The 23007-nt window shown below is 36.4% G+C and overlaps 1 long non-coding RNA gene across 1 annotated transcript; it reads left to right on the plus strand.

Annotated features, from left to right (window-relative positions):
- The first annotated feature begins 7428 nt into the window (after positions 1-7428).
- LOC107991400 (uncharacterized) lies at positions 7429-10348 on the plus strand. The gene is made up of 3 exons (XR_001763406.2): positions 7429-7716; positions 9098-9149; positions 10136-10348. It is a non-coding gene; the product is annotated as an uncharacterized LOC107991400 (long non-coding RNA).
- The last annotated feature ends 12659 nt before the right edge of the window (positions 10349-23007 follow it).

Genomic DNA, 23007 nt, shown 5'->3' on the forward strand with positions numbered 1-23007 from the left:
ACTCGTTAGCGCTGGTCCAATAAGCCTCCTATTTTAGGAGTAAGACAAGGTGGATAGTTGGAGACATAGGGTGCAACACGAAATTCACTCTTACTCGTTCTACGGTTGTAGATAAGTTATTTCCTTAATTACTGAATCTAAGTCTTGAACAAGGGGCCCCACCCACTCGTTAGCTCGAGAGGGATTCAATTTATAGGTTGGATCTTAAACCAATTGTTCAATAGTGGATCAATAGAACTTAAGAAGCAAGATGTAGTATTGGGGGTAAAACAGTAATTAGACCCAGTCGAGGTTACGAACAACATATGAAGGATTAACTTACTTATAATAGTTATATCACATGGACACAAATATAACTATAGTGAGGGTAGTGCAACTACGTAAATTTAGTGGAATGACTTGTTAGTCAAATGAATGTTTATTAGCTTGGTCTAAAAGAGTTTAGCTAGTTAATCTTGGATCGTTGGAGCCCTGATCTATAAGTCCATTAGGTTCCCCTACTAGCTCATATAGAATTAACTTAGAACATTTTGATGGAATAATTTGAATTGTTCAAATTAAGTAAAGAGAGAGAAACCGACAAATATATGTAGTCGTTGATTAAAAGTTTAAGATAGAGCTTTATGTTTAAATGTGATTTTAGTATTAAAAATATGAATACTGATTCATATTCGAAAGCTCAAAATGGATGAAAATGGTCAAATTTGAGAAAAGTCAAAATGTTGACTTTTTTACTTGGAAAAGTCAAACTCTGATCGGCTTTATATTCAAATGAGATTTGAATTTTTAAAAAATGAATGAAGATTCATACTCAGGTGGTTGAAATTAGTCAAGACGAACAAAATGGTAAAAAGTCAAAATGTTGACTTTTTATTTAAAAAAGTCAAAGTTTGACTTGATTTAAATTTCAAATTATCATATTGCCCTTAGACTAAGTTGTTGGGATTTGATAAACTGTTTGCATGTGATTTGCAAGTGACTTCATGCATATAAGACACCTTGTTGGTGGAAGGACAAGTGTTGAGAATAAGAAGTTCATTATATGCAATCTTGCATTTAGTGCATGTAGTTTGCTTCAAAAAAGGTATCTTACTAATATGTAAAGAGACTTCTTCTTGAAATTTTGGTGATTTTGGTTTTGCAATTTGGAATTTCAAAATAAACCAAACTTCATAATCTCAAACAAAACTTCTTCCTCCAAATTCCATCTCTCCCTCCATTTCCTATACCATTCATGTCTGACAACCCGATTTTAAGTTTGGAGAATAGTACGTCAAAATTAATGGTAGTCCCGACTTCAAGTTTGTGAGGAGATTACGAGGATAGAAAAGCTTTCAAAGGTGAATTTTTCTATTTAACCCTTTTTTCTATAAATCAAGGATAATTATGTATGTTAATTACTAAAATGTTTATTTGCAATTAGAGTAAAATTCGATCCGTATTCCGCTATGTATGTTCCCATTTTCCATCACATGATGCATCATTTTCAAAATTTACAATAGTAATGCAAGAGGAAGGATTTTATTGTTACTATCTTGTAATGAGGTTGTTAATAGGATGCCACTAAACTTACACTTCAAAAACGTGCCATCAACCAAAATGATATGTTTACAATATTTCGACCCCCTCAATTGATGCATCAAAAGCCATAAAGCAAAACTTGAAATGATCATTATCTTCAAGCTCTAAAGTAGTGCATGTACTTATAAAAAATACAAAACATTTCTATAAACACATACAAAAGTAAATAGCTAGACTGTGATAAATGTTAACTTTCGTCTATCTAAGATAGACTGTGATATTTGTCTATCCTCATATATCTGAAAATGAATGTAAATTTGAGTATAGAAAGCTGATCATATCTAGTTAGATTCAACTAATTTATCAAAGAAGCTTGGAATCAATGTGTATGATTCAACTACATCACCTTTTAATATCTTTACTATGTATTCTTTTGTCCTCCAACCTTTTTGATAACTTATATTAACTTCGAGATTTATACGAGCCTTATGGATAATCCCTTTTGGAATAGAACGGTTAGTAGGCATAAACCTAAAATCATCTAAAGCAACTGACAATTATTGATGAAGAAGCTTGAATGTGACAACTTTGGATAGTATTCAGTGAATAGTCATGGTTAGAAATGTATTTTCGTAGCATCCATAACTCGCTCTTCTTATAGCGAAATGCCCTAACATACCATTTAATTTGCATCCTGCTTGCAAGCATCTGAATTCAAGTGACCTCAAGTTTGATATCGAAGTTCTGAGCTAAAAGTTGTTCTTAATTGCTATTATGTAAAAATACTTTGAAAGCACTTTTTTTACTTTTAAGTAAATTTTTTTCCTTCAAATCACCATGTTAAGAAATCTCTCTTATAGCTTCATCATTTGAAACAGAAAAAGAAGAACCTATATTTAACAACATCTCAACATTGTCTCGTACATTACTAACAGTAGAATAGGACTTCCAAAGAATTAACACTTACATGACCAACTAATTGATGTCTACTAGTTGCATCTTTACCAAAAGCTAGATACCAAGCAACATCATTATCTTTTTTTATTGGCACCACAGTTTGAACAATTTTTTGTACCAAAATCCAATAAAACAAATAATTCTACCAACCCATCCAATTGAAATCTCTTCATACATTAAACCAACTAAACTATTGAAGCTGATTCGAACATCTACCAAAATTCCAGCAACTAAGTAATTCTCATAGACATTGTATCCATTCCATTAACCTGCATAAAAAACTATTATAGAGTAGATATTTTAATCTATAAAAAGACAATATGATTGTGTAAGAAAGTAAATTAAGTATTCAATAGTGATAGAAAAAAGTAGATAGACATAGATATCTATAACGGAATAAAAGAATAAAATGTAAAAAATGATAATAATAAACACAATGCAAGGATAGATGATCGTTCAATGAAATAATATACATTAAACGAATGTGTTCACCATGGTAAATGATATGTTGGAACTTATGTCCTAAAACTCGTAGTTTGTAGTTTAAATTATATTCTATTCAATAAAGTGATTATTGAGGACTTATTAGTGAAAATAGAATATTATAATCTTTAATCCAATAAATTAAGGTCTCGAGGCTATCTAGTGTACACTTGAATTTTATGTAGATACATAAACGTGGATCAAGTTCGAGTATATAGCCCAATGTATAAATGAGGTTAGACTCTTATTCTGGGAACACTATGGATGGGGCCTGTTTTGTAGTTAGTACAAACGAAGTGATCCTAAATCGTTCATGTAGAGACATGGAAGTAGGGGCATCCTGTGTAAAGAGTTTACAAAAGACTAGAACCATGAAATAGTCACTTTTAAGTTATAGCACTGTTGACTATATAAAACTGTGTATTTCGAATATTGATGATCTAGGTAACTCAATTTTAATCTTGAGTTAACTACAAACTTCTGTTCAAACGAAATTATCCTTAGATCTGCATAGGTGAGGGCAGCTCATCAGCGCTAGGCCAATAAGCCTTCTATTTTAGGGGTAAGATCGGGTGGATAGCTAAGATTATAGGGTGCAAGACGAAATTCACTCCTACCCACTTTAAGGTTAGTAGATAGGTTGTTCCCTTAAGAACTGAATCCAAGTCTTGAACAAGGGACCCTACCCTCTCATTGGCCTGAGAGGGATTCAGTTTATAGATTGGACCTTAAACCAATTGTTCGATAGTGGACCAATGGGACTTAAGAAACAAGATATAATCTCGTGGGTAAAACGGTATTTTGACCCAATCGAGATTACGAACAACCTGTGAAGAATTAAATTATTGATCATGGTTACATTAGATGGAGAAAAAATATATATATCGTAAGAGGGGTGCAACTATGGAACTTTAGTGGAATGACCCATTAGTTAACAAATGATGATTAGCTCGGTCTAAATAGCCAGTTAATCTCGGATCGTTGCAGTCCATGATCTATAGGATTATTAGGTTCCCCTGCTAGCTCATATGAAATTAACATAGAACAATATGTGAGAATAATTTGAATTGTTTGAAATAGATAAAAAGAGAGAAGACGAATATATATGATATAGTTGCCGGTTATAGCTTTAAGATAGAGTTTTATATTTAAATGTGATTTAAATACAAAAAATATGAATACAAATTCATATTGGAAGCTCGAAATTGATGGAAAAAGTCAAAGTCGTAAAAAGTCAAAATGTTGACTTTTGACTTTAAAAATTGAAACTTTGACGGCTTTATATTCAAATGTGATATGAATTTTAGAAAAATGAATGTGAATTCATGTTTGGGAGGTCAAAATTAGTCAAGGTAGACAAAATGGTTAAAAGTCAAAATGTTGACTTTTGACATGAAAAAATCAAAGTTTGACTTTGATTTAAAAGGTCAATTGACCATATTGCCCTCAGACTAAGTTAGTGAGAAAATTCAACATTTTGTTGAATAAAGTTAATGAGATTAGGTGGCTACATGAGATATAAACATCTAGCTCACTAAGTTCCATTAATGATTAGTGAATTATTAGGTGTTGAGTTTTTACGAAAACATGCAAATTTGTTTTTGTTTATAAATATGCCACTTTTCAAATTGGAATTTTTTTTTTTGGCAATTTTGATAATTTTAAATTTCAAAATATTTATTTTTTCATCTCAAAACAATAAAAGAAATCTCTAACCCTAATTTTTCACCTCCAATTTCCATCCTTCTCTTATTTCCTTTACTTAATCGGGTACCACAACCCGATTCTAAGTCCAGAGAATAGCGGGTCAACTCTTGTAGAAGTCTCGATTTGAGTTAGAAAAGAGATTACGAGGATTCGGGAAATCTTCAAAGGTATGATTCTTCTAACCCTAATTTTGTTTTAATTAGGGCAATGACATGTTAGTTTCTAAAATAGTTTAGATGCAATGAGAATAGATTTTTCATCTTATTCTGTTGCACATGTCTCGTTTTCCATCATTTGGTATCAGAGCATGCATAACCTTACTCAATTGCATAAGATGGGTGTTTAAATTTATTTGATAAATTTGTTATGAACTAAAATGGATTAATGGTTTTGGCAATTAAATTAAGTTTTATTTATTTATTTATTTATTGTAATTGGTCCAGTTTGTGGTTTAATTATTGTTGCAAGGGTCATTAGAGTCATTAAAGTGGTAATTAGGTTGTAATTGTATCAACCGGGAGAGAGTGGGTGAAATTTTGAAAAAAATGGACAGACCTGTTTTCGGCCTTCAGACCGGAGTTTCGACCCGCTAAACCAGTTCGCGATCCATTTCCGCCCGACCTGCCCTACACGCGCTTCGGCCCAGCTTGCCTCGCGGCCTAGAAGATCTGCTCCGGCCTGACCCAAATGCAGCGCGCGCCCAACTTCCTTTTCGGCCCTATTCGTGCCCGCGAGCCTGCTCCGACCCGAAATTGCTGACCCATGTGCTTGGCCCGTTACCCGTTTTTTATAGCCTGCGCGTCACACCTGGCCCACGATCCTTTTTGGCCCAACGCCTGCCCTTTGCCTGTGCGCTCCGCGTGACCCGGTCTGCACGTCTACCAGTCCGACCCGGACCTGATGGTCTGACCTGATGGTATGGGTCGGTTCAGTGCTTTTATGATGTTTTTAATTATACATTTGAGGCATGTTTTAATTAAATGAAATTGTATATGCATATGGTATGATTTAACGAAATTAAATATGATTAAATATGATTTAATAAAATTAATTAATTAATTATTGATTTATTTAATTTAATTTAATATGATTTAATTTTATTAAATTCGATTTAATCTAATTAAATATGATTTAATTAAAAATTAAATAAATCAAAATCCATATTAATTAATTTCTTTATATAATAGTTATATTATGTATGTTGAATAAAGTGGTCTTTTTATAAATAGAACAAAGCGGCAAAATATTTACACTGTATAGAACAATTTCGAAAACGGAAAAAGCTCACAAACCCATCATGTAAAATACCAAAAATGTCCCGTCAACAACGCGCGTAATATATTTGGTACACAATCGTTTAGATTTGGCTATTGTTTGGTACACGATCGTTTAGATTTTGTCATTTAATTTTTCAATTATTTTTTTAATTTTATCGTTTAATTTAGTTACACAATCATTTAATTTGGTTACATTTAAAATTTGTTACACGATCGTTTAGATTTGGGTAGGCAAATCGTTTTTCTTTTGGCACACGATCGTTTAGATTTTGCTATTGTTTGGTACACAATCGTTTAGACTTTGCTATTGTTTGGTACACGATCGTTTAAATTTGATCATTTAATTCGATCGTTTAGATTTGATCGTTTAGATTTGGGTAGGCAAATCGTTTTTCTTTTGTACACGATCGTTTAGATTTGGCTATTGTTTGGTATATGATCGTTTAGATTTGGTCATTTAATTTGACAATTTTTTTTCAATTCTATCGTTTAATTTGATTACACGATCGTTTACATTTGGCTACTCCAATCTAAATGATTTTTTTCAAGATTCTTTATACACAATCTTTTAGATTCTTCTATTTTTTGTACACGATAGTTTAGATTTGGTTACCCAAATTTAAACGACGTAAATAAGAAGAAGAAAAGAAGAAAGACGATGTAAAGAAATTGCAGAGAAAAAAAAGAAAAAAAAAGAAGAAAGACGATGGAAAGATTAAACGACGTATAACAAGAAGAGGAAAAGAAGAAAGACGATGAAAAAACGCAACGGAAAAAAGAAGAAAAGTAGAAAGACGATGGAAAGAAATCGCAGCGAAAAAAAGAAGAGGAAAAGAAGAAAGATGATAAAAGAAATCGCAGCGAGGAGGAGAAGAAAGATAGAAGGGCAAACCTGGAATATTTAAAAAATGACTAATTTTATGGGCTTTGTTACACGGGCCGTAAATAGTTTGGTGTTTTTGTTACCTTCATGAAAATTTCCCTTGAATAAATGTTATAGTCTTTCCTAGTTCTTTTATAAGTGTTATAAAATGAATTAGACTTTTAAAATCTATAACAAAGATAATTTGCATGCTCACGTAGGTTAAAAACATATCAACCAATTTTTTTTATCGAATTAGGTCGATATCTTGTAAAAATGGTTACAAGAGGCTCACCTGATTCATTCTTGTTAACAAGTCAGATAAGATGACTAAGTGTAAGCCGCATTTCGTTCTCTTCTACTTTATCTATTTATTTAATATCTCCTTAAGATATATTCGTGTGATAAGAAAATTTTAGAACTACATTTATTGAGTTTCAAAACTTAAATTGTATTGTATAGATGTTGAAAGAATGAAGGAGGGTAAAAAGGAAGTTTAAGTTTGAAGAGATGGACATTTTTGTCATTCCCTTATTATTATTAAGCTTTTATAAAAGAAAAAAGAAAGAGAAAAAAAAGAAGATTTTTCTTCTTCTTCTTCTTCTCCTCCTCCTTCTTCTTCGTCTTCTTCATTCTTCTAGAGAGACCGACGACACCCCCTCGAAAATCTCTTCGCCGCTGACCAAAGAGCCGCCACCATTTCGTCTCTTTTCGACCATCAAAACCAGCGGCCGCCCAATGTTCGTTTATGCGCTACCCATTACTGATTTTTGAGCTCCAGACGTCGGGTTCGTTGAGCCACACACCGACCAGCCGTCGCCCAACTGTCGAACACCACAATGGTTGCTACTTTGCGTCGTGTTGGGCCACCCTCTGTTATCGCTAGCCTCACTGAATTTAGAAGTTGAGGTCAGTTTTAGTTGTTTGACAAGTTTTGTGGTTTGGTTTAATTGAAGATCTATAATACCCAGTAGCTTTTGGCTTCGAATGACTAGTTTTTATCTCGTTTTGATGTAAGTTTGAAGAGTTGTCGTGTTGATTTGCTGTTGTCCAGCGGGTTCGATAAGGATTTTGTCAAGATTTAAGTAATTAGTAAAGGTGAGATTATTATGTTTGTGAATAGAGTGTTGGATAAGATTCTATGCTTTATGGAGCGGGTCTTGAATATCCATTAAATTTAAGTGTAAAAAATTGAATAGCCCATGATGGTGGATGCTTGTTTTCGAATTAGGAAGTCGATAGGGTACTGTCCATTAAGATTAAGGCTACTTTGATAAGTGTTTCGTAAGATTTTGGGTAATTTCGGTAAGTTTTGTGAATACCCATTTAGTTTTAACATAAACTTGATATTACACATAAGGTTATGTATGAAAGATGGGAGGTTCTGTGAAATTGAGGCTGAAGAGGAAGAAGAGAACTTTGGAAAAGTGACAGCTATAACAGCAGTGTGGTAAACACAGATCACCTCAGATGTTCTGATTGGTTTGAGCTACAAAAAAAGAATTAAGAGGTGAGGTTTAAATTTTATGAAATCTAATTCATTTTTGAATAAATTTTATGAAGGAAGCTTAAGCAAATTCTGAGGTTTATTGGGTGAATTTTCACACAAAAGATAGAGCAAGTGTTTTTCACGCGAAATCAGAAGATCTCTGTTATTTTTAGTATTTTAGGGTGTATCAGTAGAGTTAGGATCTCTATTTATTATGGTTGGAAAGCTTATTCAATGTACTACAACTTTTATGAAGAGATTGTGAGCTAAATATAGTTAAAAGTAAGCTTATTTCATAAACAAGTCAGAAGATAGCAGAAGACTCCGTTTTTGAACACTCTCTGTTTCGGGCCAATACTATAGCAATCTGTTAGGAATCGTATTTTCCTTCCTTCAGATAAATTATAGAGGACATCAAAATGAAAATTTTTACATAAAGAACACTCATTTTGGTTAAGTATTAAAAGAGTTATGATCATTTGAAATTCATGATGCGAATCTGGAAAATTTTGAGAAATGTGTTGTTGAAGTAATTTTGATATGGTTTTAGATAAATTTTAGTGGGTTCTCTCATGTTTGGGTGCTTGTGGCGTTAAGAGATTAATGTGATGCTAAGGGTCCAAAGTTGGAATTTTTAGAATAGATTAAAGCATGAAAGGATAATTCAATTTAAGTCTTGGAAGAGAGAAATTGGAGTCTTTGGAGCATAAAATAGTTTGAGTTGGCTTATTAGAGTATGTTGAAGATTGTTGTGTCGTCTTGTTTTGTAAAGTTAATTGATAAACCTTAATCTTGTTTCAGGCTAAATCGAAGTGGAAAAGGTGTAAAATCCCGAGGGATCGAGTAATTGATTGTGAGTGGCTTAATTCAAGTATTTTCATTATAAATCTAGTATAATTGTTCTAGTATGAAAATTTGGAATATGATTGCCTTATGATTTATGTGTTATAAAGATTTTTAAATGTGATTTTTGGTTTTTCATGAACTCTTGTATTTCGAAACTGTGGTTGAACCCAAACTTATTAAGTAAGTTTAGATGACAACTTGTTTCTAAACATTCATTGATTTATAACTAAATTTGAAAGAGTTCTAAAAGTATGTATTGATGGCTAAGGATCCAAATATGTGAAAACGTGTTTCTAACTATGTTTGATTTGTTTTCAAACTTGAACTATGTGATATTATGGATGTTGGTGATTACCCTTAAGGCTACGAGAATATGTTTCTGTAGCGCCACCTACGGTTGTCAGGGGATTCTGTGGCTGAAAGAGGCCGTAACCGGAGATCCGAGAACCTGAGCCTAAGTGAGGACGTCGATGGAGGATTGTGATATGGCTTCGGACATAGCTTAACCCATGGTTGGGTGGCTCTATGTGCACATAGGAGCGGTATGTTGCTACCGTGGTAGGTGCTAAGTATGCGTTAGCTCCGTTTGGTCGCGTGTTTCCTTATGGATTGGATCACGTGTGAGCTATCCTTGGGCCGTATGCTTAGTATGCTATCATGGTTGGATTAGATTGATTGGATCGGATTGGATGGAGGTTGTTATCGTGGCGGGCACTAAATATGCGTGAGCTAGTTTTCGTCGCATGATTTTTAGTCATGTGCGAGCTATCTTTGGCCGTATATTTAGATGCTTTGCCATGGTTGATTGGGTACAGGTTTGTGGGCCTTACTTGTGGTTTATGGTAATATATGATTTTAACGCTGTAATTATTATTTCGTTATTGAGGTTATATTTAAACGGTTTGAAGATATGTTTTATAAGCTTTTACTTTTAAAACTTGCCACTCATTGAGATTTAGCTCACGTTTTCAATGTTTTCTCCCCCTCCCCCAGGTAGCGGCCAAGGACCAGGCATTGGTTGAACTTCCCGTCATTAATCATAGATTTTCATTCTTTTCGTATGTTTTTAATTCAAGTTTGTATTTGTATAATGGGGTGCTTAGAAGCAATGAGGGTCACGCCAAGGTCATGTGTTTTGAGACACTTTCGGACTGTAATTATTTCTTGGTTAGTATCTAGTCTGATAATGAGCTCTGCTTGAAATTCTGAATGAGATTCTTAAATTGTTTGGATGAGTGTGTGGTGAAACACACTCGATGATATTTGAGTTTTTTTAAAAAAGCATAGATGTGTGATTTTCTTCTATTTTCAGGTGTGGTTAATCCGTTTTTCAGGGGAGACTCTGTCGAATTTTTAGAATTTTTGGGAAACATTTTATAAATCTTACGTTTAAAGAGGATTGTTTTAATGAGTAGATTCACACCACGATCTAGGTTAGAGGGGAAAACTTAGAACGGGATGTGACATTTGGTATCAGAGCATGGTTTTGGGAAACCTAAGGGTTATGAGCAAGAGTTTGGACAATCAAGAGCTTATGCACTAGAGACTTAGCAAGAGTTTGAATCGCATAAGTAAGTTGCACTGAAACATACACAACTGTGGCATACGATCTAGGCAACCTACTAAGGAAACACGTGATGCTCTTGATAGTTTAGACATGGAGTTGAGGAAGTTAAGGCGACACTAGTTTACCCTCAGGTGGAAAAAGAATTTTGGTGAGCTGATGATGTCTCTTTTGACTCAAAATATCAGTTGGTGTGAGAATTTTATGAGCCAATCCTAAGAAAAATTGAGTATTTGAGCTTTTAAAGGCTCTAGGAACAACTTTTGGTATAAGATAGGCGAGTGAGATTTGCCATCCTCTTGTTGTAGAAAAGGGCAAAGTATTGATGATGTTATACTAAGTTATGCCTTAGTGGTAGACTAGTTTGTTGGAAAGAACATCAGTGAGTTATTCATGATAACTTTATTTGTGGTCATCCTGAGATGCGAAACAAAATGAATTTCTGAAACTTGAATGAGAAGTTATATCTAGGGTAAGATATGATAAGTATTTCAATTGATTGTCCAAGTATGCCATTTTAGTGCCCCAAGATGAGGCAGTCAAATGTACAAAGATTTAAGGATAGTTTTAATTAGGGAGATTTGTACTCATGATACTACCAGTGTTGAATGAACTTATTTTGATAAACATGTTGATATTACTAAGTAATTTAAGAGAACACTAATTGGAATTGAAGGATGAGAAATAAACGGTAAGAGGTGCTCGGGTAGTTAATCTTTCGAGCTTATCATAGGAAAGATCTCATGGCTGGTTTAACCTTGGAATTTGATGAGTCTATTGAAATAGATTTCTTGTCAACGTATCACACCACTATAGATTTATATCATAAAAGATCAAGTGTTTAAGCAACAAGGCAAACTTGAAGTGAGTTCAAGGGCAATGGAAAGATTTCTCGCGTATGTTATTTTTGTGGTAAGAGCGAGGTAGTCTAACAAAGTGTTGTAATGCCTACCTGGCTTACGTAATAAATACCCAAGTCAAGAACTAAAACTTGAAGACATTCCTATGATACAAAGGTTTTCATAATATTTTTCCAAATGGAATTCAAGGATTACTATTAGAGAAATTGAGCTCTTTATGAATTCAATAATGGTATAACACTGATCCCTTCGCACCATACAAAAGAAATCTAACGAAACTGAGAGAGTTGAAGGCTCATTTTAGAAACTTGCGAGTAAATGTTTTATGTAGGGTGTTTCTCTTGGGATGCACTAGTTTTGAGTTATTAAGAAGAAGATGACATTCTAACTGTAAGTATTAATTAGTGATAGCTGGACAAGGTAATAGCCCATAATAAGCATCTTTTGCCACGTATTGACGATTTGTTTAAATAGTTGAGGGTAGGATGTTATCAATTAAAGAGTAAGGAGCCAAGTGTAACAAAGATGATGTTTAGAACGAGATATGACCATTATGAGTTTCTTGTAATGTTGTTGATTTGACTAAGGTACTATTTGCCTTTATGGACTTAATGAATCGAGTATTTCAAGCTAGAACAAATTTTCTTGTTCTCATGGTAGATGTATTGCTTATTCTAAAGGGAAAGAAAATATGGTGATGCATCTTTGAACATTGTCATTGTTGTTACAAGACAATAAAGAGTATGTTAAGTTCAGTGTATGTGAATTCTGGCGTAGAGAAGTGACGCTCCTTGGTCATGTTGTTACAACTGAAGGTGTACTAGTGGATTTTCAGGGAGCTGAAGTAATACGTAAGTGGAAGCAACCCATAACAATTTCTAAGGTATGTGATCTTCTTGGATTAAATGGATATTACAGACATTCTGTAGAAGGATTTTCAAAGTTAGCTCTTCCTTAACCACTTGACCAGGAAGAACTCAGAATTTATGTGGATGAAGATTGTGACCGTTTTCAGGAAGTGAAGAGATAACTTGTTTTCATGCCTATTTTACACTTCTGATACCTGATGTTGTGTTTGAAACTTACTATGATACTTCTGAGTTGGGTTGTGCACTAATGCGCAAAGGTAAAGTGATAGCTTATGATTCCAAACAGTCGAAGAAGCATAAGTGTAACTATGCAACTCATGATGTGGGAGCCACAATAGTGTTAGCAGTAAAAATATGACGACACCATTTTTTTATGGAGAAAAATGTCGTATCTTGATAGATGCTAAAAATATTTATTTTTGGTCAAAAGAGTTTTATAAACATGGAGGATATGGTTAGGGTTGATCAATGATTTTAACTACACCATTGATCACCATCCAGGAAAATGAGTGTGGAAGTTGATGCTTTGAGTAGAAAGGCAACCCATCCTTAAGTTTCCTTGAAGATCATAAGTTTTTCTTTGTCTTGGGTCAAGAGCGTAATGCATTGTCGAGTGTGTATTCTTATGGAGTTTTCTTGCACAAATTTTGATAAGGCTTACTCTTGTTGGCAAAACTATTGAAGTAAACAAAAGATGAAGGTTTAAACTAGAGAGTACCAATAAAGCAAGGCTTTCAAAAAAACTATGATCTAAGAGGCGATGGAGTAATAACAAGATACAATCCATTGTGCATTCTGAACAATTTGGAGTTAAAAGAATGAAATGATATCGGAAGTTTAAGTCTCAATTTATACTATAACTTCAAGAAGTACCAAGGTGTATGAAACTTTGAAACAACATTATTGGTGGCCTCAAATGCAGCGAAAAATAGTTGAGTGTGTATCAAGATGTTTGATTTGCCAACAGGTTGAACTGTTTAGACAAAAGCAACATAACTATTGAATCCATTTCAACTACTAAGTGGAACTAGAAATACTTTATGATGAATTTTTCTTTTGGACTTCCTTAAGCACGGAGAAAACTCAGTGGTGTTTGGGTGATAGTCAACAGACTGATAGGAATAACATGATTTTGTTTTTACTTTTACATGCTGCTAAGTACTTGGATGAATTTGGCTAAGTCTATAGCAAGCTTTAGGTACTAAACTAAGGTTAGTACAACCTTTTTATCCTTAAACTAATGGAAAGTCAAAGCGAACCACTTCGACATTATAGATTATGTTACAAACCTATGTTCCCCAGTTTAAGGGTAACTGGGACTCACATCTCTCATTGATGGAATTTGATTGTAGTAATAGTTACAATTCCGACGTTGAAATGGCTTCCCTTAAAATTGCTTGTAACAAAATTTTTATGGGATGAAGTGAGGGTGAGAAAGTGACTTGGCTAAGAATTGATACTAGTCCCCAAAGAGACAATAGAGGTTATTAGTGACATACTAAACACAACCCATTTTGCCAAAGGAGTTATTTATGTAAATTTGAAGTCAGTGTTAAAGTTTTCTCTTAATCTTCTTTAGGAAGTTTTGCTTGGTAGAAAAAGGTCTTGGATCTTGTGAGATATTGGAATGTGTTGGACCATTCACATATCGTTTAGCGTTGCTTATGGAACTTTCAAGGATCCATGATGTGTTTCATGGTCGTTCTGGCGTAAGTATTTTCCTGATCTCTCTCATATTCTCGAGGCACAACCAATCCATTTGAACAAGGACTTTTCTTACGAAGTGGAACCAATACATTTACTTGACAAGAAAGAACAAGCGCAACGAAACAAAGTTATACCATTAGTTAAGGTTCTTTAGAGGAACCACAATATTGAAGAAGCAACGTTGGAGACAAAACAGGTAATGAAAGCTCGATACCCACAACTTTTCACGTCATCACCTTGATTGAATTTCGCGGACAAAATTCTTTAAAGGAGGTAGTAACTTGTAAGTTCCATTTCGTTCTCTTCTACTTTATCTATTTATTTAATATCTCCTTAAGATTTATTTGTGTGATAAGGAAATTTTAGAACTACATTTATGGAGTTTCAAAACTTAAATTGTTTTGTATAGATGTTGAAAAGAATGAAGGAGGGTAAAAAGGAAGTTTAAGTTTGAAGAGATGGGCATTTTTGTCATTCCCTTACTATTATTAAGCTTTTATAAAAAAAAAGAAAAAGAAAAAAAAAGAAAATTTTTCTTCTTATTCTTCTTCTCCTCCTCCTTCTTCTTCGTCTTCTTCATTCTTCTAGAGAGACCGATGACACCCCCCTCTCTTTCGAAAATCTCTTCGCCGCTGACCAAAGAGCTGCCACCATTTCGTCTCTTCTCGACCATCAAAACCAGCAGCCACCCAATGTTCGTTTATGCGCTACCCATTACTGATTTTTTAGCTCCAGACATCGGGTTTGTTGAGCCACACACCGACCAGCCGTCGCCCAACCGTCGAACACCACATTGGTTGCTACTTTACGTTGTGCTGGGTGTCACAATCGTAACTTCTCAACACGATTGTGCGGCACTTGTTTAGCTCGATCAACAAGTCAACCGTTCGAAATTCGGAATCCACGGACAAACTCGCGGTATGACGTAGCCTCCCTTCACGTTCTTGAGAAAATGGTTTTCTAAAACGTGAGAGCGAAAATAAATTGTTAAAAACATCATAAAAGTGAGCATTGAAGACTGTCAGTTGCAAAGAAAAAGCTTAGTTTGCAAAGAGTGCGACAAGGCTCGACGGGGGTGCGACTACTCATGTACCCCCTATAGTACATATTGAGATTTTTGGCCTTGGTAGGCTTGCATATGAAAAAGCCAAAATGTCACACTGTGGCTCGGCGACAGGAAAACGAAAGAATTAACCTAAACTACTTTCAAGACATAAAGATAAAGTGATTTAGGGGAATTTGGGCATACGACCATAGATAAATAATACCTTGGACAAGTATGCCCTTGACATTCTCCCCCACCTAAATGGTTGACGTCCCCATCAACTGGCGAAGCTTGAAATCTTCTATCTTCTGCTTCCACGATTCAAGATCTTCGACACGTTCCCAGCTGGTTTCCTCCACATAAAGGTTCTTCCACTTTACTAGATACTCGTGGATCCTTCGTGTGGGTTTTCTGCCCCTTCTTACTCGCTTAGCCAGAATTTCTTCAACATCTTTGTCTTCCTTCTGACTAAGGTCAATAATTGGGCGAGTTACGATATTCTGCTGCAGGTCCTCAGTGTCTTAATGGTACGGTTTCAGGTTACTAACATGAATTATTGGGTAGATTTTCATCCATGTGGGCAACGCTACTCTGTAAGAAGTATTCCCTACCTTTTTCAGCACTTCAACTGGTCCCTCGTACTTCCTGATGAGACGCTGGTCTTTGCGTCCTCGAAACCCGACTTGCTCTGGTCGTAGTTTGATGAGTACCTGGTCTCCCGCCCGAAATTCAAGAGGCCGTCGCTTCTTATCCGCCCACTTCTTCATCCGCTTCGACGCTTTTTCTAAGTACGCTCGGGCGATGTTGTTTGTCTGTTTCCACTTCTTCGTGAAATTGAGGGCTTGAGGGTTCTTCCCTGCAAAGGGATGATCAACAAGGTGTGGCAGTACTGGTTGCCTCCGAGAAACAATCTCAAACGGGCTTCTCCCTGTAGATGAACTTGTCTGAGCGTTGAAGAAGAATTGGGCTACGTCCAACAGCTGGACCCAGTTCTTTTGCCTTGCGTTTACAAAATGGCGCAAGTATTCATCGAGCATGCAGTTGAATTGCTCAGTCTGGCCGTCAGTTTGGGGGTGGTAGCTTGAGGATATGTTCTGACTTGTCTCCAAGAAGGAAAATAATTCCGTCCAGAAGGAGCCAATGAATCTACCATCCCTGTCACTCACTATAATTGTCGAGACTCCCTACAACTTAACAACATGCTTAAAGAACAATTGAGTTATCATTTTTGCTGAACACTGCTTGGTGGTGGGGATGAAGGTGGCGTACTTTGAAAAATGATCAATGATGACTAAGATGGCTTCAAAGTCACCTACCTTAGGAAGATGGGTGATAATGTCCATAGAGACACTCTCCCAAGGTCTTGTTGGAACCCGTAGAGGGTCGAGAAGTCCAGCAACCTTCACTTTCTCTAATTTATCTTGTTGGCAGATGAGACACGTCTTAGTGTACTGCATGACATCATCTCTCATATTCGACCAAAAGTAGCCCTTCTTCAGCAAGGCGTACGTCCGCTGTTATCCGGGATGGCCAGCCCAAAAAGTGTCGTGACACTCATACAACAATTTCTTCCTTAAGTCCCCTGCTTTAGGAACATATAGTCGATTGCCCTTTGTGACTAACAAGTCTTCCTCGACCCAAAACTGTCGTGTTTTGCCTGCATTCACTAAATTCATAACATTCTGAGCGGCATGATCTTTCTGTAGGAACTCTCTCAAGATGTCTCTAACCGACCCACCAATCTCACTCTCCCAGAGGTGAACTAACAGGCATATGGCTGCATGTTCTTGTTTTCGACTTAGGGCATTAGCAGCCTGGTTGCTCGACCCCTTCTTGTGTTCAAATTCAAAGTCGAACTCGGCCAGAAATTCCTGCTATCTTTCTTGCTTCGAAGTCAACTTTGGCTGGGTAAAGAAGTGGCAGGTTGCACTGTTGTCCTTCTTCACTACAAACGACGAACCTAGTAGGTATTGTTTCCAGGCCCTCAAACAATGTACTACTACGAGCATTTCTTTTTCGGACACAGTATACCTCCTTTCGGCTACATTCAACTTTCGACTTTCATATGTGATCGGGTGCCTATTCTGTAGGAGCACACCCTCAACGCATAATCAAACGCATCTGTCTCGACTTCGAAAGGTTTGGTCACATCCGCAATCCCCAGAAGTGGCCCCTCCATCATGGCTTGTTTTAGGCCGTCGAAGGTGGCTTGGCACTCGGGGTCCCAACTTCAGTGAACGTCTTTTTTCAGTAGTTCAGTCAGCGAGCTTGCTCGTTTGAAGAATCCCTCGACAAATCGGCGATAGTAATTTGCCAGCCCGAGGAAGGAGCGTAACTCCGAGACTGATTTCGACACTGCCCAGTCGCGTATCGCAACAATCTTCCCTTCTTCCATTCCAATTCTGCCACACTCTATCACATGGCCCAAGAAGTTTATCTGCTCTTGTGCAAAAGAACATTTTTCTCTTTTGACATACAGTTGATTCTCCTTCAATTTCTGAAAAACCTTTTGCAGGTGGTCTCTATGTTCCTCCATGGTCGTACTATAGACCACTATATCATCCAGGTAGACTACTACGAATTCATCGAGATATTCATGGAAGACCTGGTTCATCAACGTACAGAAGGTTGCAGGGGCATTGGTGAGACCAAATGGCATTACGAGGAATTCGAACGCACCATATCGGGTGACACAGGTTGTCTTCGCCTCATCACCCTCTACAATTCTCAATTGGTAGTATCCCGATCACAAGTCTAATTTTGAAAAATACTTCGCCTCATGTAAGCGATCGAACAAGTCAGTAATTATGGGAAGTGGATACTTGTTGCAAATCGTGAGCTTATTCAGGGCACGATAATCAATGCACAATCGTAAACTCCCATTTTTCTTCTTCTGGAAAAGAACTGGGGCCCCATACGGACCTTTTGTAGGCCTAATGAACCCTGCATTCAGTAACTCATCTAACTTTTTCTGAAGTTCAGCTAACTCCGGAGGCGCCATACGATAAGCATTCTTCGCAGGCGGTTTTGCCCCTGGCACCAACTCGATCTCATGATCGATCATTCTCTGAGGTGGCAAAGACTTGGGAAAACTATCGAGCATCACATCACGATACTTCTCTAGCACGTGCATAATATCCTTAAGGACTGTCTCCCCTGAGTTCTCTAACGAATTGAGTGGGATGGCCATAAACGTTGGTTCGTCTCGAGAGAGACCCTTCTTTAATTGCATGACCGAGATCATTTTCAACCCATCTGGCTGACGTAGGTCAGTCTGTACAACCGAGGGGGTAGATCCAGTGATCACCAAGCATTTGGCCAAAGGCATTGGGATTACCTGATGTTCGAGTAGGAACTCCATTCCCAGTACCACATCAAAGTCATCCATTTTACTACTACAAAGTCTACGAGGCCACTCCATCCTCCCAATCTTATCATCGTTCGTTTCACTAGTTTGATGATAGGTAGGGCAGCAGAATTCATGACTTTCATTCTTTCTGCATCCTTCTCCCAACGGAGATTCAAACGTTTAGCTTCTGCTTCTGTTGTGAAATTGTGGGTGGCACCGGAGTCAACCATAATGCTTTTGGTTGGCTTCTGGTTGATCCAGGTGTCAACGTACATTAGGCCCCTTTCCACTAGTGTGTTCGTCTCCCCCACCTTTTTCTAGAGAGAGGACAAAAATTTCAAGGCCCCCATTCGAGGGTTATCAACTTCTTCCGTCTGGTCTACTTCCCTCTGGGTTTGACTTAGTTGATTGTCTGAATCTAAGGCTAAAGATGCCTGGAATGCATTGAAAGCAGTTTTGTTCAGGCATTCCCTGGCCAAGTGTGGTCCCTTACATATGAAGCAACTAAGAGGACGATTGGACACACTCTGGTTACTTGGTCCTCGCCAAGAGTTTCCAGTATTCGATTGATGGGACCTACGATCTCCATTAAAGCGTCTGTCCCCTCCCGTAGTTTTATGAGAACTTGGGCGGTGTTCCTACTTCTACCAGATGAGGAACTTGGATGACATCTCGCATTCTGAGATTCGTTAGACAGGTCAAACAGCCGTTCGGCTGCAGCGTACGCGGACGTGAGGTCTTGGACTCTTTGTTCATATAGCTTTGTCTTCGCCCACGACTTCAATCCTTCAACGAAACAGAAAACTTTGTCTTTCTCGGACATATCGCGTATATCCAACATCAGTCCCGCGAACTGTTTCACATACTCCCAAATAATACCGGTGTGTTTCAGCTCGCGTAACTTTCGTCGAGCCAAGATCTCGACATTTTCGGGGAAGAATTGTGAGCGAAGTTCTCTCTTCAAAGCGTCCCAAGTATCTATCGTGCAACGTCCCTCCTGCATGTCAACAAATCGGGACCTCCACCATAACTTGGCATCCTCAGACAGATGCATCATCGTCAACGTGACTTTGGCTTCCTCTGTAACCGTGTTTGTGGCCCTGAAGTACTGCTCCAGGTTAAAGATATAGTTTTCTAGGGCCTTCGCATCTCTTGCCCCACAGAAGGGCTTTGGTTCCAGGATCTTCACTCTATTAACCAGAATGGCTCCCCCAACGGGAGCTTGGTTTCCCATTGCTCGCATTGTGAGGCTCAGTCTCGCATTCACATATGCAATTTCGTTTTTTACGACATCGAGGGTAGCTCGAAAATCCTCTAACATGCCGTTTATTATCTCTAACAGCGCCTTTTGAGAGCTATCCAGCTCTTGGACACGCTCCTCAATATGGGCAACAGAGCCCGTCGAACTGTCCCCACGTTCGTGGCTACCAGTTCTTCCAACAGTTCCCTCTAGAGTGTCGACTCTTGCCAACAACTCTTGTATCGATAATCCTTCGACACGGCCAGCTACCGCATCGATCATGTCAGTTTTCTCAGCAATCTCTTTGAGACGGGACTCCAAGAAGCGGATGGAGTCGGGGACTTCGACTAGGTAGAGCATCTGCTCCTCCAACTCTACTAGTCGGTCTCTCTAGGCCTTGCCCGATGGGTTCGCAGACGACATGTTTCGGTTTTATCGTCAATTAGCCGATTTGGCTCTGATACCACTTGTCACAATCGTAATTTCTCAACACGACTATGCGGCACTTGTTTAGCTCGATCAACAAGTCAGCCGTTCGAAATTTAGAATCTGCGGACAAACTCGCGGTATGACGTAGCCTCCCTTCACGTTCTTGAGAAAATTGTTTTATAAAACGTGAGAGAGAAAATAAATTGTTGAAAACATCATAAAAGTGAGCATTGAAGACTGTCAGTTGCAAAGAAAAAGCTTAGTTTGCAAAAAGTGCGACAAGGCTCAGCGGGGGTACGACTACTCATGTACCCCTATAGTACATATTGAGATTTTTGGCCTTGGTAGGCTTGCATATGAAAAAGCCGAAATGTCACACTGTGGCTCGGCGACACGAAAATTTGATGTGAGTGGCTTAAATTCAAGTATTTTCATTATAAATCTAGTGTAATTGTTCTAGTATGAAAATTTGGAATATGATTGCCTTATGATTTATGTTTTATAAAGATTTTCAAATGTGATTTTCGGTTTTCAATGAACTCTTGTATTTCGAAACTGTGGTTGAACCCAAACTTATTAAGTAAGTTTATATGACAACTTGTTTCTAAACATTCATTGATTTATAACTAAATTTGAAAGAGTTCTAAAAGTATGTATTGATGGCTAAGGATCCAAATATGTGAAAACGTGTTTCTAACTTTGTTTGATTATATTATTATAATTTCAATAAGTGTTATTGATTATATTATTAGTTTTGTCTTAATAACCTAAATCCAATAAACTAACATCCTAAGTTGTTTGATGAGTCTTGAATAGTATGTAGAGACATATGGGGATCAATGTTCAAGATCAGCTTAAAGGGTCTATAGTATAGGGTTAAGGTTGGGTACCTTATCTTGTTAACACTATGGATACGACTCACTTTGTATTTTATACAAACACATTGATCCAATGCGTTCATGTATTTGACATATGAGTGAGGGTATCCCATGCAATGAGTTTGCATAAGACTGGACCACGAAATAGTAATCACTAGATGTAACTCCGTTAAGTAGTTGGATTTCTGTTTCATTAGGATGACCTAGGTAACTTAGTCTTAATCCTAAGTGTATTATGATCTCCTGTTTGCGAGGGATTGTCTTTTGATTTGTACGGATGAGAGTAGCCAGATTGCCGACTCAATATGCTTATCATTTTGGGGACAAGGCTGAGTGGGGAGCTGGGAACATAATCACATAAGATGGAATTCACTCGTTCCCACCTTTAAGGTAAGTAGATAAGTGTTCCTTTAAATAGTGTCTCTGAGACTTGAACAAAGGGCCCTACCCTCTCTATGGCACGAGAAGGGTTTTCTGTTTAATGGTTGGACCATAAACAGGTTGTTCATTAAAGAAGCACTGGTATTTAAGGACTAGAAGTAACCCAGAGGTAAAACAGTAATTTAACCTAGTTGGTTTTACGAACACTTGTAAAGGACTAACTTACTGGTATTGGTCTATATCCGTGAACACAAAAATATATCTACAGTGAGAAGAGTTTAGCTGTGAGTCTTTAGTGGAGTATACACATAGTTAACGAATATTGATTAATGTGGTTAATGAGTTTAGCCAATTAATCTCATATCGTTGTAGCTTTTGATCTGTAGGTCCATTAGGTCCCCTTCCTAGCTCATAAAGAGTAATGAGATTTATTTATATTGGTTGTAATTTGAAATGTTCAAATTTACTTTGGGAATTAATATAATGTATATTAATACATTATAATATAAAGTTTATATTTTAATTAGACTTTATTATATAAATTTAATTTTGGATATGATTCAGAATTAAATTACGAGAGAACAAAATATTTGAATGAGTTCAAATATTAGTTTAATGTGAATTAGATTCATATTAAAACTATAAATTAAAATTTAATGTGTATATGATACATATTAAAACTATAGGTTAGGAGAGAAATTTATATTTGAATATGATTCAAATTATGGATTAAATTAAATATAAGATATTTAATTTAGAAATTAATTAATTGAAGAATTAATTAATAGTTTAGTTTAATTTGATTTAATTAAATTTGATTTAATTAAATTAAAACTATAGGTTATGCGAGAGATATTCATTTAAATATGATTTAAATGAAAATATTAATTAAATATGATTTAATTAATTATTAAATTAATTAATTATTTTAATATATATTAATTTAATAATTATTAAGTTAATAGGGAACGTGGGTGGTTTTTTCACGTTCCCATTTATTCTCTCCAACTTCCCACTTCTTTCGTCTGAAGAAGTAGGAATACTTGGCGTAACAAAATAGGGGTGAGTTCTGCGAAGAAAAAAGACACTTCATTCTCTCTAAAAAAAATTTTCTCCGTAAATAAAAATTCCTTCAATCCAATTTGATTCCCATAAACCATCCCAATCAAAAAATAGGAAGGTTTCCAAGTGGTGGTGTACAAATTGATGATTGGTAGATTCAAAGTCGTCAACGAGCATAAGTTCTTCTTCTCTGTATTTTTTCTTCAAAGTATGTTTAACCATAAAAATTGTTTTTGTAATTTTTGCCAATGTATTCGTATTTTTAAGGTTTCTAATTAAAATTGAATTTATGTAATTCTTCCGCATTAAAGGGTTTTCATCCCTTCAATTGGTATCAGAGCCATCTCAATTTTAATTGAGAATTTTAAAAATTTGCATTGGTTAGGTGGGATTTCTGCATTATGAATGTTGGTTTTGCAATTGAATGTTTCTGTAATTTTGGCCATAGATTTACTATTTTGATAAGATCAAAATGTAAAGC

The sequence above is a fragment of the Cucumis melo genome, chromosome 7 (assembly GCF_025177605.1).
Source record: "Cucumis melo cultivar AY chromosome 7, USDA_Cmelo_AY_1.0, whole genome shotgun sequence".
Taxonomy (NCBI): Eukaryota; Viridiplantae; Streptophyta; class Magnoliopsida; order Cucurbitales; family Cucurbitaceae; genus Cucumis; species Cucumis melo.